The following is a 17,920-nucleotide window of genomic DNA, read 5'->3' as shown; positions in this document are numbered from 1 at the left end:
TGGTGGCATTCTGTAATCTGTGGACTATCAGAGTGTTGCTGAAACACAGGAAGTGCATCGGGATTGAATACAACAGTCATCATGTGCACTTTCCTAAATGGGTGGTATTTCTCAAACAGTCTACGCTTTGATCGATCCCTGGAAGACCAGTAGTACTTTCCGATGCACATCTGGTGGCATTCTGTAATCTGTGGACTATAGGAGTGGTGGTGAAACGCAGAAATTGTATCGGGATTGAATAGAACAGTCAACATCCACAATTTACTCCATGGGAGTAATGCCTGAAACAGTCTACGATTTGATCGTTCTCTGGAAGACCCGTAGTTGTTTCCGATGCACATCTGGTGGCATTCTGTAACCTGTGGACTATTAGAGTGTTGATGAAACACAGAAATTGCATCGGTATTGAATACAACAGTCACCATGCGCACTTTCCTCCACGGGAGTAATGTCTCAAACAGTCTACGCTTTGATCGTTACCTGGAAGACAAGTAGTAGTTTCCGATTCACGTCTGGTGGCATTTTGTAATCTGTGGACTATCAGAGTGTAGATGAAACATAGAAATTGCATCGGGATAGAATACAACAGTCACCATGAGCACTTTCTTCAATGGGAGTAATGTCTCAAATAGTCTACGCTTTGATCGCTCGCTGGGAGACAAGTAGTAGTTTCCGATGCACATCTGGGTGCTTTCTGCAATCTATGGACTATCAGACTGTTGATGAAACACAGAAATTGCATCGGGATTGAATACAACACTCACAATGCCACTTTCCTCCATGCGAGTAATTCTCAAACAGTCTACGCTTTGATCGTTACCTGGAAGACCAGTAGTAGCTTCCGATGCACATCTGGTAGCATTCTGTAATCTGTGGACTATCAGAGTGTTGATGAAACACAGAAATTGCATCGGGATTGAATACAACAGTCACCTTACGACTTTCCTCCACGGGAGTATTGTCTCAAACAGTGTACGCTTTGATCGTTCCCTGGAAGACCAGTAGTAGTTTCCGATGCACATCTGGTGGCATTCTGTAATCTGTGGACTATCAGAGTGTTGATGAAACATAGAAATTGCATCGGGATTGAATACAACAGTCACCATGCGCACTTCCCACCACAGGAGTAATTCTCAAACAGTCTACGCTTTGATCGTTCCCTGGAAGACCAGTAGTAGCATCCGATGCACATATGGTGGCTTTCTGTAATCTGTGGACTATCAGAGTGATGATGAAACACAGAAATTGCATCGTGATTGAATACAACCGTCACCACTCGCACTTTCCTCCACGGGAGGTATGTCTCCGACAGTCTACGCATTGATCGTTTCCTGGAAGTACAGTAGTAGTTTCCGATGCACATCTGGAGGCTTTCTGTAATCTGTGGACTATCAGAGTGTTGATGAAACACAGAAATTGCATCGGGATTGAATACAACAGTCACCTTACGACTTTCCTCCACGGGAGTATTGTTTCAAACAGTGTACGCTTTGATCGTTCCCTGGAAGACCAGTAGTAGTTTCCGATGCACATCTGGTGCAATTCTGTTATCTGCGGACTATCAGATTGTTGATGAAACACAGAAATTGCATCTTGATTGAATGCAACAGTCACCATCCGCACTCTCCTCCATGGGAGTAATGTCTGAAACAGTCTACGCTTTGATTGTTCCCTGGAAGACCAGCAGTAGTTTCCGATGCACATCTGGTGGTATTCTGTAATCTGTGGACTATCAGAGTGTTGATGAAACTCAGAAATTGCATCGGGATTGAATACAAGAGTCACCATGTGCACTTTCCTCCACGGGAGTAGTGTCTCAAACAGTCTACTCTTTGATCGTTCCCTGGAAGACAAGTAGTAGTTTCCGATGCACATCTGGTGGCTTTCTGTAATCTGTGGACTATCAGAGTGTTGATGAAACACAGAAATTGCATCGGGAATGAATACAACAGTCACCATGCACACTTTCCTCAACTTGAGTAATGTCTCAAAAAGTCTACGCTTCGATCGTTCCCTGGAAGACCAGTGGTAGTTTCCGATGCACATCTGGAGACAATCTGTAATCTGTGGACTATCAGACTGTTGATGAAACTCAGAAATTGTATCGGGATTGAATACAACAGTCACCATGCGCGCTTTCCTCCGTGGGAGTAATGTCTCAAACAGTCTACTCTTTGATCGTTCACTGGAAGACCAGTAGTAGTTTCCGATGCACATCTGGTGGCATTCTGTAATCTGTGGACTATCAGAGTGTTGATGAAACATAGAAATTGCATCGGGATTGAATACAACAGTCACCATGCGCACTTCCCACCACAGGAGTAATTCTCAAACAGTCTACGCTTTGATCGTTCCCTGGAAGACCAGTAGTAGCATCCGATGCACATATGGTGGCTTTCTGTAATCTGTGGACTATCAGAGTGTTGATAAAACACAGAAAATGCATCGGGATTGAATACAACAGTCACCATGCGCACTTTCCTCCATGGGAGTTATGTCTCAAACAGTCTACGCTTTGATCGTTCCCTGGAAGACCAGTAGTAGTTTCCGATGCACATCTGGTGGCATTCTGTAATCTGTGGACTATCAGAGTGTTGATGAAACACAGAAATTGCATCGGGATTGAATACAACAGTCACCATGGGCACTTTCCTCCATGGGAGTAGTGTCTCATACAGTCTACGCTTTGATCGTTCCCTGGAAGACCAGAAGTAGTTTCCGATGCACATCTGGAGGCATTCTGAAATCTGTGGACTAACTTAGTGTTGATGAACCACAGAAATTGCAACGGGATTGAATACAACAGTCACCATGCGCACCTTCTTCCACAGGAGTAATGTCTCAAACAGTCTACGCTTTGATCGTTCCCTGGAAGACCAGTAGTAGTTTCCGATGGACATCTGGAGGCATTCTGTAATCTGTGGACTATCAGAGTGTTGATGAAACACAGAAATTGCATCGGGATTGATTACAACAGTCACAATGCGCACTTTCCTCCATGGGGGTAATGTCTCAAAGAGTCTACGCTTTGATCGTTCAATGGAAGACCAGTAGTAGTTACCGATGCACATCTGGTGGCATTCTGTAATCTGTGGACTGTCGGAGTGTTGATGAAACACAGAAATTGCATCGGGATTGAATACAACAGTCACCATGCGAAGATTCCTCCATGGGAGTAATGCCTCAAATAGTCTACGCATTGATCGATCCCTGGAAGACCAGTAGTAGTTTCCGATGCACATCTGGAGGCATTCTGTAATCTGTTGACCTTCAAAGCGTTGATGAAACACAGAATTTGCATCGGGATTGTATACAACAGTCACGATGCTTACCTTCTTCCATGGGAGTAATGTCTCACAGAGTTTACGCTTTGATCGTTCCCTGGAAGACCAGTAGTAGTTTCCGATGCAAATCTGGAGGCACTCTGAAATCTGTGGACTAACTGAGTGTTGATGAAACACAGAAATTGCATCAGGATTGAATACAACAGTCACCATGCGCACTTTCCTGCACGGGAGGTATGTCTCAAACAGTCTACGCTTTGATCGTTCCCTGGAAGACCAGTAGTAGTTTCCGATGCACATCTGGTGGCATTCTGTAATCTGTGGACTATCCGAGTGTTGATGAAACACAGAAATTGCGTCGGGATTGAATACAACAGTCACCATGCGAACCTTCTTCCACAGGAGTAATGTCTCAAACAGTCTACGCTTTGATCGTTCCCTGGAAGACCAGTAGTAGTTTCCGATGGTCATCTGGGGGCATTCTGTAATCTGTTGACTATCAGAGTGTTGATGAAACACAGAAATTGCATCGGGATTGATTACAACAGTCACCATGCGCACTTTCCTCCATGGGAGTAATGTCTCAAAGAGTCTACGCTTTGATCGTTCAATGGAAGACCAGTAGTAGTTTCCGATGCTCATCTGGTGGCATTCTGTAATCTGTGGACTGTCGGAGTGTTGATGAAACACAGAAATTGCATCGGGATTGAATACAACAGTCACCATGCGAAGATTCCTCAATGGGAGTAATGCCTCAAACAGTCTACGCATTGATCGGTCCCTGGAAGACCAGTAGTAGATTCCGATGCACATCTGGAGTCATTCTGTAATCTGTGGACTAACTGAGTGTTGATGAAACACAGAAATTGCATCAGGATTGAATACAACAGTCACCATGCGCACTTTCCTCCACGGGATGTATGTCTCAAACAGTCTACGCTTTAATCGTTCCCTGGAAGACCAGTAGTAGTTTCCGATGCACATCTGGTGGCATTCTGTAATCTGTGGACTATCAGACTGTTGATGAAACACAGAAATTGCATCGGGATTGAATACATCAGTCACCATCCGCACTTCCCTCCATGGGAGTAATGTCTGAAACAGTCTACGCTTTGATCGTTCCCTGGAAGACCAGTAGTAGTTCCGATGCACATCTGTTGGCATTCTGTAATCTGTGGACTGTCAGACTGTTGATGAAACACAGAAATTGCATCGGGATTGAATACAAGAGTCACCATGCGCACTTTTTTCCATGCAAGTAATGTCTCAAACAGACTACGCTTTGATCGTTTCCTGGATGACCAGTAGTAGTTTCCGATGCACATCTGTTGGCATTCTGTAATCTGTTGACTATCAGAGTGTTGATGAAACACAGAAATTGCTTCGAGGTTGAATACAACAGTCACCATGCGCACCTTCGTCCTTGGGAGTAATGTCACAAAGAGTTTACGCTTTGATCGTTCCCTGGAAAACCAATAGTAGTTTCCGATGTACATCTGGAGGCATTCTGTGATCTGTGGACTATCAGAGTGTTGATGAAACACAGAAATTGCATCGGGATACAATACAACAGTCACCATGCGAACATTCCTCCTTGGGAGTAATGTCTCAAACAGTCTACGCTTTGATCAATCCCTGGAAGACCAGTAGTAGTTTCCGATGCACATCTGGAGACATTCAGTAATCTGTTGACCTTCAAAGCGTTGATGAAACACAGTACTTGCATCGGGATTGTATACAACAATCACGATGCTTACCTTCCTCCATGGGAGTAATGTCTCAAAGAATTTACGCTTTGATCGTTCCCTGGAAGACCAGTAGTAGTTTCCGATGCACATATGGAGGCATTCTGTAATCTGTGGACTATCAGAGTGTTCATGAAACACAGAAATTGCATCGGGATTGAATACAACAGTCACCATGCGAAGATTCCTCAATGGGAGTAATGCCTCAAACAGTCTACGCATTGATCGGTCCCTGGAAGACCAGTAGTAGATTCCGATGCACATCTGGAGTCATTCTGTAATCTGTGGACTAACTGAGTGTTGATGAAACACAGAAATTGCATCAGGATTGAATACAACAGTCACCATGCGCACTTTCCTCCACGGGATGTATGTCTCAAACAGTCTACGCTTTAATCGTTCCCTGGAAGACCAGTAGTAGTTTCCGATGCACATCTGGTGGCATTCTGTAATCTGTGGACTATCAGAGTGTTTATGAAACACAGAAATTGCATCGGGATTGTATACAACAAACACCATGCTCACTTTCCTCCATGGGAGTAATGTCTCAAACAGTCTACGCTTTGATCGTTCCCAGGAAGACCAGTAGTAGTTTCCGATGCACATCTGGTGGCATTCTGTAATCTGTGGACTGTCAGAGTGTTGATGAAACACAAAAACCGCATCGGGATTGAATACAACAGTCACCATGCGCACTTTCCTCCACAGGAGTAATGTCTCAAACAGTCTACGCTTTGATTGTTCCCTGGAAGACCAGTAGTAGTTTCCGATGCACATCTGGAGGCATTCTGTAATCTGTGGACTATCAGAGTGTTGATGAAACACAGAAATTGCGACGGGATTGAATACAACAGTCACCATGCGCTCCTTTTGCCACGGGAGTAATGTCTCAAACAGTCTACGCTTTGATCGTTCCCTGGAAGACCAGTAGTAGTTTCCGATGGACATCTGGTGGCATTCTGTAATCTGTGGACTATCAGAGTGTTGATGAAACACAGAAATTGCATCGGGATTGAATACAACAGTCACCATGCGCACTTTCCTCCATGGGGGTAATGTCTCTAACAGTCTACGATTTGATCGTTCCCTGCAAGACCAGTAGTAGTTTCCGATGCACATCTGGAGGCATTCTGTAATCTGTTGACCTTCAAAGCTCTGATGAAACACAGAATTTGCATCGGGATTGTATAAAATAGTCACGATGCTTACCTTCCTCCATGGGAGTAATGTCTCAAAGAGTTTACGCTTTGATCGTTCCCTGGAAGACCAGTAGCAGTTTCCGAAGGACATCTGGAGGCATTCTGTAATCTGTGGACTATCAGAGTGTTGATGAAACACAGAAATTGCGACGGGATTGAATACAACAGTCACCATGCGCTCCTTTTGCCATGGGAGTAATGTCTCAAACAGTCTACGCTTTGATCGTTCCCTGGAAGACCAGTAGTAGTTTCCGATGGACATCTGGTGGCATTCTGTAATCTGTGGACTATCAGAGTGTTGATGAAACACAGAAATTGAATCGGGATTGAATACAACAGTCACCATGCGCACTTTCCTCCATGGGGGTAATGTCTCTAACAGTCTACGCTTTGATCGTTCCCTGCAAGACCAGTAGTAGTTTCCGATGCACATCTGGAGGCATTCTGTAATCTGTTGACCTTCAAAGCGTTGATGAAACACAGAATTTGCATCGGGATTGTATACAATAGTCACGATGCTTACCTTCCTCCATGGGAGTAATGTCTCAAAGAGTTTACGCTTTGATCGTTCCCTGGAAGACCAGTAGTAGTTTCCGATGCACATCTTTAGGCATTCTGTAATCTGTTGACCTTCAAAGCGTTGCTGAAACACAGAATTTGCATCGGGATTGTATACAATAGTCACGATGCTTACCTTCCTCCATGGGAGTAATGTCTCAAAGAGTTTACGCTTTGATCGTTCCCTGGAAGACCTGTAGTAGTTTCCGATGGACATCTGGAGGCATTCTGTAATCTGTGGACTATCAGAGTGTTGATGAAACACAGAAATTGCATCGGTATTAAATGCAACAGTCACCATGCGCACTTTCCTCCATGGGAGTAGTGTCTCATACAGTCTACGCTTTGATCGTTCCCTGGAAGACCAGAAGTAGTTTCCCATGCACATCTGGAGGCATTCTGAAATCTGTGGACTAACTGAGTGTTGATGAAACACAGAAATTGCATCGGAATTGAATACAACAGTCACCATGCGCACTTTCCTACACAGGAGTAATGTCTCAAACAGTCTACGCTTTGATCGTTCCCTGGAAGACCAGTAGTAGTTTCCGATGCACATCTGGAGGCATTCTGTAATCTGTGGACTATCAGAGTGTTGATAAAACACAGAAAATGCATCTGGATTGAATACAACAGTCAGCATGCGCACTTTCCTCCACGGGAGTAATGTCTCAAACAGTCTACGCTTTGATCGTTCCCTGGAAGACCAGTAGTAGTTTCCGATGCACATCTGGAGGCACTTGGTAATCCGAGGACTATCAGACTGTTGATGAAACACAGAAATTGCATCGGGATTGAATACAACAGTCACCATGCGAAGATTCCTCCATGGGAGTAATGTCTCAAACAGTCTACGCATTGATCGATCCCTGGAAGACCAGTAGTAGTTTCCGATGCACATCTGGAGGCATTCTGTAATCTGTTGACCTTCAAAGCGTTGATGAAACACAGAATTTGCATCGGGATTGTATACAACAGTCACGATGCTTAACTTCTTCCATGGGAGTAATGTCTCACAGAGTTTACGCTTTGATCGTTCCCTGGAAGACCAGTAGTAGTTTCCGATGCAAATCTGGAGGCACTCTGAAATCTGTGGACTAACTGAGTGTTGATGAAACACAGAAATTGCATTAGGATTGAATACAACAGTCACCATGCGCACTTTCCTGAACGGGAGGTATCTCTCAAACAGTCTACGCCTTGGTCGTTCCCTGGAAGACCAGTAGTAGTTTCCGATGCCCATCTGGTGGCATTCTGTAATCTGTGGACTATCAGACTGTTGATGAAACACAGAAATTGCATCGGGATTGAATACATCAGTCATCATCCGCACTTCCCTCCATGGGAGTAATGTCTGAAAAATTCTACGCTTTGATCGTTCCCTGGAAGACCAGTAGTAGTTCCGATGCACATCTGTTGGCATTCTGTAATCTGTGGACTGTCAGAGTGTTGATGAAACACAGACATTGCATCGGGATTGAATACAACAGTCACCATGCGCACTTTCCTCCATGGGATTAATGTCTCAAACTGTCTACGCTTTGATCGTTCCCTGGAAGACCAGTAGTAGTTTTCGATGCACATCTGGAGGCACTCGGTAATCCGTGGACTATCAGAGTGTTGATGAAACACAGAAATTGCATCGGGATTGAATACAAGAGTCACCATGCGCACTTTTTTCCATGCAAGTAATATCTCAAACAGACTACACTTTGATCGTTAACTGGATGACCAGTAGTAGTTTCTGATGCACATCTGTTGACATTCTGTAATCTGTTGACTATCAGAGTGTTGATGAAACACAGAAATTGCTTCGAGGTTGAATACAACAGTCACCATGCGCACCTTCCTCCTTGGGAGTAATGTCACAAAGAGTTTACGCTTTGATCGTTCCCTGGAAAACCAATAGTAGTTTCCGATGTACATCTGGAGGCATTCTGTAATCTGTGGACTATCAGAGTGTTGATGAAACACAGAAATTTCATCGGGATACAATACAACAGTCAGCATGCGCACTTTCCTCCACGGGAGTAATGTCTCAAACAGTCTACGCTTTGATCGTTCCCTGGAAGACCAGTAGTAGTTTCCGATGCACATCTGGAGGCACTCGGTAATCCGAGGACTATCAGAGTGTTGATGAAACACAGAAATTGCATCGGGATTGAATACAACAGTCACCATGCGAAGATTCCTCCATGGGAGTAATGTCTCAAACAGTCTACGCATTGATCGATCCCTGGAAGACCAGTAGTAGTTTCCGATGCACATCTGGAGGCATTCTGTAATCTGTTGACCTTCAAAGCGTTGATGAAACACAGAATTTGCATCGGGATTGTATACAACAGTCACGATGCTTAACTTCTTCCATGGGAGTAATGTCTCACAGAGTTTACGCTTAGATCGTTCCCTGGAAGACCAGTAGTAGTTTCCGATGCAAATCTGGAGGCACTCTGAAATCTGTGGACTAACTGAGTGTTGATGAAACACAGAAATTGCATCAGGATTGAATACAACAGTCACCATGCGCACTTTCCTGAACGGGAGGTATCTCTCAAACAGTCTACGCTTTGATCGTTCCCTGGAAGACCAGTAGTAGTTTCCGATGCCCATCTGGTGGCATTCTGTAATCTGTGGACTATCAGACTGTTGATGAAACACAGAAATTGCATCGGGATTGAATACATCAGTCATCATCCGCACTTCCCTCCATGGGAGTAATGTCTGAAAAATTCTACGCTTTGATCGTTCCCTGGAAGACCAGTAGTAGTTCCGATGCACATCTGTTGGCATTCTGTAATCTGTGGACTGTCAGAGTGTTGATGAAACACAGAAATTGCATCGGGATTGAATACAAGAGTCACCATGCGCACTTTTTTCCATGCAAGTAATATCTCAAACAGACTACACTTTGATCGTTAACTGGATGACCAGTAGTAGTTTCTGATGCACATCTGTTGGCATTCTGTAATCTGTTGACTATCAGAGTGTTGATGAAACACAGAAATTGCTTCGAGGTTGAATACAACAGTCACCATGCGCACCTTCCTCCTTGGGAGTAATGTCACAAAGAGTTTACGCTTTGATCGTTCCCTGGAAAACCAATAGTAGTTTCCGATGTACATCTGGAGGCATTCTGTAATCTGTGGACTATCAGAGTGTTGATGAAACACAGAAATTTCATCGGGATACAATACAACAGTCACCATGCGAACATTCCTCTATGGGAGTAATGTCTCAAACAGTCTACGCTTTGATCGTTCCCTGGAAGACCAGTAGTAGTTTCCGATGGACATCTGGTGGCATTTTGTAATCTGTGGACTGTCAGAGTGTTGATGATACAGAGAAATTGCATCGGGATTGAATACAACAGTCACCATGCGCATTTTCCTCCACAGGAGTAATGTCTCAAACAGTCTACGCTTTGATCGTTCCCTGGAGGACCAGTAGTAGTTTCCCATGCACATCTGGAGGCATTCTGTAATCTGTGGACTATCAGAGTGTTGATAAAACACGGAAAATGCATCGGGATTGAATACAACAGTCACCATGCGCACTTTCCTCCATGGGAGTTATGTCTCAAACAGTCTACGCTTTGATCGTTCCCCGGAAGACCAGTAGTAGTTTCCGATGCACATCTGGTTCCATTCTGTAATCTGTGGACTATCCGAGTGTTGATGAAACACAGAAATTGCGTCGGGATTGAATACAACAGTCACCATGCGAACTTTCTTCCACAGGAGTAATGTCTCAAACAGTCTACGCTTTGATCGTTCCCTGGAATACCAGTAGTAGTTTCCGATGGACATCTGGGGGCATTCTGTAATCTGTTGACTATCAGAGTGTTGATGAAACACAGAAATTGCATCGGGATACAATACAACAGTCACCATGTGACCATTCCTCCATGGGAGTAATGTCTCAAACAGTCTACGCTTTGATCAATCCCTGGAAGACCAGTAGTAGTTTCCGATGCACATCTGGAGACATTCAGTAATCTGTTGACCTTCAAAGCGTTGATGAAACACAGTACTTGCATCGGGATTGTATACAACAATCACGATGCTTACCTTCCTCCATGGGAGTAATGTCTCAAAGAATTTACGCTTTGATCGTTCCCTGGAAGACCAGTAGTAGTTTCCGATGCACATATGGAGGCATTCTGTAATCTGTGGACTATCAGAGTGTTCATGAAACACAGAAATTGCATCGGGATTGAATACAACAGTCACCATGCGCACTTTCCTCCATGGGACTAGTGTCTCATACAGTCTACGCTTTGATCGTTGCCTGGAAGACCAGTAGTAGTTTCCGATGCATATCTGGAGGCATTCTGTAATCTGTGGACTATCACAGTGTTGATAAAACACAGAAAATATATCGGGATTGAATACAACAGTCACCATGCGCACTTTCCTCCTTGGGAGTAATGTCTCAAACAGTCTACGCTTTGATCGTTCCCTGGAAGACCAGTAGTAGTTTCCGATGCACATCTGGAGGCATTCTGCAATCTGTGGACTATCAGGCTGTTGATGAAACACAGAAATTGCATCGGGATTGAATACCACAGTCGCCATGCGCACTTTCCTCCATGAGAGTAATGTCTCAAACAGTCTACGCTTTGATCGTTGCCTGGAAGACCAGTAGTAGTTTCCGATATACATCTGGTGGCATTCTGTAATCTGTGGACTATCAGAGTGTTGATGAAACACAGAAATTGCATCGGGATTGAATACAACAGTCACCATGCGCACTTTCCTCCATGGGGGTAATGTCTCTAACAGTCTACGATTTGATCGTTCCCTGCAAGACCAGTAGTAGTTTCCGATGCACATCTGGAGGCATTCTGTAATCTGTTGACCTTCAAAGATTTGATGAAACACAGAATTTGCATCGGGATTGTATACAATAGTCACGATGCTTACCTTCCTCCATGGGAGTAATGTCTCAAAGAGTTTACGCTTTGATCGTTCCCTGGAAGACCAGTAGTAGTTTCCGATGGACATCTGGAGGCATTCTGTAATCTGTGGACTATCAGAGTGTTGATGAAACACAGAAATTGCATCGGTATTAAATGCAACAGTCACCATGCGCACTTTCCTCCATGGGAGTAGTGTCTCATACAGTCTACGCTTTGATCGTTCCCTGGAAGACCAGAAGTAGTTTCCCATGCACTTCTGGAGGCATTCTGAAATCTGTGGACTAACTGAGTGTTGATGAAACACAGAAATTGCATCGGAATTGAATACAACAGTCACCATGCGCACTTTCCTACACAGGAGTAATGTCTCAAACAGTCTACGCTTTGATCGTTCCCTGGAAGACCAGTAGTAGTTTCCGATGCACATCTGGAGGCATTCTGTAATCTGTGGACTATCAGAGTGTTGATAAAACACAGAAAATGCATCTGGATTGAATACAACAGTCACCATGCGCACTTTCCTCCACGGAAGTAATGTCTCAAACAGTCTACGCATTGATCGTTCCCTGGAAGACCAGTAGTAGTTTCCGATGCACATCTGGAGGCACTCGGTAATCCGTGGACTATCAGACTGTTGATGAAACACAGAAATTGCATCGGGATTGAATACAACAGTCACCATGCGCACTTTCCTCCATGGGATTAATGTCTCAAACTGTCTACGCTTTGATCGTTCCCTGGAAGACCAGTAGTAGTTTTCGATGCACATCTGGAGGCACTCGGTAATCCGTGGACTATCAGAGTGTTGATCAAACACAGAAATTGCATCGGGATTGAATACAAGAGTCACCATGCGCATTTTTTTCCATGCATGTAATATCTCAAACAGACTACACTTTGATCGTTAACTGGATGACCAGTAGTAGTTTCCGATGCACATCTGTTGGCATTCTGTAATCTGTTGACTATCAGAGTGTTGATGAAACACAGAAATTGCTTCGAGGTTGAATACAACAGTCACCATGCGCACCTTCCTCCTTGGGAGTAATGTCACAAAGAGTTTACGCTTTGATCGTTCCCTGGAAAACCAATAGTAGTTTCCGATGTACATCTGGAGGCATTCTGTAATCTGTGGACTATCAGAGTGTTGATGAAACACAGAAATTGCATCGGGATACAATACAACAGTCACCATGCGAACATTCCTGTATGGGAGTAATGTCTCAAACAGTCTACGTTTTGATCGTTCCCTGGAAGACCAGTAGTAGTTTCCGATGGACATCTGGTGGCATTCTGTAATCTGTGGACTGTCAGAGTGTTGATGATACAGAGAAATTGCATCGGGATTGAATACAACAGTCACCATGCGCATTTTCCTCCACAGGAGTAATGTCTCAAACAGTCTACGCTTTGATCGTTCCCTGGAGGACCAGTAGTAGTTTCCCATGCACATCTGGAGGCATTCTGTAATCTGTGGACTATCAGAGTGTTGATAAAACACGGAAAATGCATCGGGATTGAATACAACAGTCACCATGCGCACTTTCCTCCATGGCAGTTATGTCTCAAACAGTCTACGCTTTGATCGTTCCCCGGAAGACCAGTAGTAGTTTCCGATGCACATCTGGTGGCATTCTGTAATCTGTGGACTATCCGAGTGTTGATGAAACACAGAAATTGCGTCGGGATTGAATACAACAGTCACCATGCGAACCTTCTTCCACAGGAGTTATGTCTCAAACAGTCTACGCTTTGATCGTTCCCTGGAAGACCAGTAGTAGTTTCCGATGGACATCTGGGGGCATTCTGTAATCTGTTGACTATCAGAGTGTTGATGAAACACAGAAATTGCATCGGGATTGATTACAACAGTCACCATGCGCACTTTCCTCCATGGGAGTAATGTCTCAAAGAGTCTACGCTTTGATCGTTCCCTGGAAGACCAGTAGTAGTTTCCGATGCTCATCTGGTGGCATTCTGTAATCTGTGGACTGTCGGAGTGTTGATGAAACACAGAAATTGCATCGGGATTGAATACATGCGAAGATTCCTCAATGGGAGTAATGCCTCAAACAGTCTACGCATTGATCGATCGCTGGAAGACCAGTAGTAGTTTCCGATGCACATCTGGAGTCATTCTGTAATCTGTGGACTAACTGAGTGTTGATGAAACACAGAAATTGCATCAGGATTGAATACAACAGTCACCTTGCGCACTTTCCTCCACGGGATGTATGTCTCAAACAGTCTACGCTTTAATCGTTCCCTGGAAGACCAGTAGTAGTTTCCGATGCACATCTGGTAGCATTCTGTAATCTGTGGACTATCAGACTGTTGATGAAACACAGAAATTGCATCGGGATTGAATACATCAGTCACCATCCGCACTTCCCTCCATGGGAGTAATGTCTGAAACAGTCTACACTTTGATCGTTCCCTGGAAGACCAGTAGTAGTTCCGATGCACATCTGTTGGCATTCTGTAATCTGTGGACTGTCAGACTGTTGATGAAACACAGAAATTGCATCGGGATTGAATACAAGAGTCACCATGCGCACTTTTTTCCATGCAAGTAATGTCTCAAACAGACTACGCTTTGATCGTTCCCTGGATGACCAGTAGTAGTTTCCGATGCACATCTGTTGGCATTCTGTAATCTGTTGACTATCAGAGTGTTGATGAAACACAGAAATTGCTTCGAGGTTGAATACAACAGTCACCATGCGCACCTTCGTCCTTCGGAGTAATGTCACAAAGAGTTTACGCTTTGATCGTTCCCTGGAAAACCAATAGTAGTTTCCGATGTACATCTGGAGGCATTCTGTAATCTGTGGACTATCAGAGTGTTGAAGAAACACAGAAATTGCATCGGGATACAATACAACAGTCACCATGCGACCATTCCTCCATGGGAGTAATGTCTCAAACAGTCTACGCTTTGATCAATCCCTGGAAGACCAGTAGTAGTTTCCGATGCACATCTGGAGACATTCAGTAATCTGTTGACCTTCAAAGCGTTGATGAAACACAGTACTTGCATCGGGATTGTATACAACAATCACGATGCTTACCTTCCTCCATGGGAGTAATGTCTCAAAGAATTTACGCTTTGATCGTTCCCTGGAAGACCAGTAGTAGTTTCCGATGCACATATGGAGGCATTCTGTAATCTGTGGACTATCAGAGTGTTCATGAAACATAGAAATTGCATCGGGATTGAATACAACAGTCACCATGCGCACTTTCCTCCATGGGAGTAGTGTCTCATACAGTCTACGCTTTGATCGTTGCCTGGAAGACCAGTAGTAGTTTCCGATGCACACCTGGAGGCATTCTGTAATCTGTGGACTATCACAGTGTTGATAAAACACAGAAAATATATCGGGATTGAATACAACAGTCACCATGCGCACTTTCCTCCTTGGGAGTAATGTCTCAAACAGTCTACGCTTTGATCGTTCCCTAGAAGACCAGTAGTAGTTTCCGATGCACATCTGGAGGCATTCTGCAATCTGTGGACTATCAGACTGTTGATGAAACACAGAAATTGCATCGGGATTGAATACCACAGTCACCATGCGCACTTTCCTCCATGAGAGTAATGTCTCAAACAGTCTACGCTTTGATCGTTGCCTGGAAGACCAGTAGTAGTTTCCGATGGACATCTGGAGGCATTCTGTAATCTGTGGACTATCAGAGTGTTGATGAAACACAGAAATTGCATCGGTATTAAATGCAAGAGTCACCATGCGCACTTTCCTCCATGGGAGTAGTGTCTCATACAGTCTACGCTTTGATCGTTCCCTGGAAGACCAGAAGTAGTTTCCCATGCACATCTGGAGGCATTCTGAAATCTGTGGACTAACTGAGTGTTGATGAAACACAGAAATTGCTTCGGAATTGAATACAACAGTCACCATGCGCACTTTCCTACACAGGAGTAATGTCTCAAACAGTCTACGTTTTGATCGTTCCCTGGAAGACCAGTAGTAGTTTCCGATGCACATCTGGAGGCATTCTGTAATCTGTGGACTATCAGAGTGTTGACAAAACACAGAAAATGCATCTGGATTGAATACAACAGTCACCATGCGCACTTTCCTCCACGGGAGTAATGTCTCAAACAGTCTACGCTTTGATCGTTCCCTGGAAGACCAGTAGTAGTTTCCGATGCTCATCTGGAGGCACTCGGTAATCCGTGGACTATCAGACTGTTGATGAAACACAGAAATTGCATCGGGATTGAATACAACAGTCACCATGCGAAGATTCCTCCATGGGAGTAATGTCTCAAACAGTCTACGCATTGATCGATCCCTGGAAGACCAGTAGTAGTTTCCGATGCACATCTGGAGGCATTCTGTAATCTGTTGACCTTCAAAGCGTTGATGAAACACAGAATTTGCATCGGGATTGTATACAACAGTCACGATGCTTACCTTCTTCCATGGGAGTAATGTCTCACAGAGTTTACGCTTTGATCGTTCCCTGGAAGACCAGTAGTAGTTTCCGATGCAAATCTGGAGGCACTCTGAAATCTGTGGACTAACTGAGTGTTGATGAAACACAGAAATTGCATCAGGATTGAATACAACAGTCACCATGCGCACTTTCCTGCACGGGAGGTATGTCTCAAACAGTCTACGCTTTGATCGTTCCCTGGAAGACCAGTAGTAGTTTCCGATGCCCATCTGGTGGCATTCTGTAATCTGTGGACTATCAGACTGTTGATGAAACACAGAAATTGAATCGGGATTGAATACATCAGTCATCATCCGCACTTCCCTCCATGGGAGTAATGTCTGAAACATTCTACGCTTTGATCGTTCCCTGGAAGACCAGTAGTAGTTCCGAAGCACATCTGTTGGCATTCTGTAATCTGTGGACTGTCAGAGTGTTGATGAAACACAGAAATTGCATCGGGATTGAATACAACTGTCACCATGCGCACTTTCCTCCATGGGATTAATGTCTCAAACTGTCTACGCTTTGATCGTTCCCTGGAAGACCAGTAGTAGTTTTCGATGCACATCTGGAGGCACTCGGTAATCCGTGGACTATCAGAGTGTTGATGAAACACAGAAATTGCATCGGGATTGAATACAAGAGTCACAATGCGCATTTTTTTCCATGCATGTAATATCTCAAACAGACTACACTTTGATCGTTATCTGGATGACCAGTAGTAGTTTCCGATGCACATCTGTTGGCATTCTGTAATCTGTTGAATATCAGAGTGTTGATGAAACACAGAAATTGCTTCGAGGTTGAATACAACAGTCACCATGCGCACCTTCCTCCTTGGGAGTAATGTCACAAAGAGTTTACGCTTTGATCGTTCCCTGGAAAACCAATAGTAGTTTCCGATGTACATCTGGAGGCATTCTGTAATCTGTGGACTATCAGAGTGTTGATGAAACACAGAAATTGCATCGGGATACAATACAACAGTCACCATGCGAACATTCCTGTATGGGAGTAATGTCTCAAACAGTCTACGCTTTGATCGTTCCCTGGAGGACCAGTAGTAGTTTCCCATGCACATCTGGAGGCATTCTGTAATCTGTGGACTATCAGAGTGTTGATAAAACACGGAAAATGCATCGGGATTGAATACAACAGTCACCATGCGCACTTTCCTCCATGGGAGTTATGTCTCAAACAGTCTACGCTTTGATCGTTCCCCGGAAGACCAGTAGTAGTTTCCGATGCACATCTGGTGGCATTCTGTAATCTGTGGACTATCCGAGTGTTGATGAAACACAGAAATTGCGTCGGGATTGAATACAACAGTCACCATGCGAACCTTCTTCCACAGGAGTAATGTCTCAAACAGTCTACGCTTTGATCGTTCCCTGGAAGACCAGTAGTAGTTTCCGATGGACATCTGGGGGCATTCTGTAATCTGTTGACTATCAGAGTGTTGATGAAACACAGAAATTGCATCGGGATTGATTACAACAGTCACCATGCGCACTTTCCTCCATGGGAGTAATGTCTCAAAGAGTCTACGCTTTGATCGTTCCCTGGAAGACCAGTAGTAGTTTCCGATGCTCATCTGGTGGCATTCTGTAATCTGTGGACTGTCGGAGTGTTGATGAAACACAGAAATTGCATCGGGATTGAATACATGCGAAGATTCCTCAATGGGAGTAATGCCTCAAACAGTCTACGCATTGATCGATCGCTGGAAGACCAGTAGTAGTTTCCGATGCA

The sequence above is a fragment of the Schistocerca gregaria genome, unplaced genomic scaffold (assembly GCF_023897955.1).
Source record: "Schistocerca gregaria isolate iqSchGreg1 unplaced genomic scaffold, iqSchGreg1.2 ptg000077l, whole genome shotgun sequence".
Taxonomy (NCBI): Eukaryota; Metazoa; Arthropoda; class Insecta; order Orthoptera; family Acrididae; genus Schistocerca; species Schistocerca gregaria.
The sequence above is the reverse complement of the archived record's forward strand: the minus strand, read 5'-3'. Positions refer to the sequence as shown.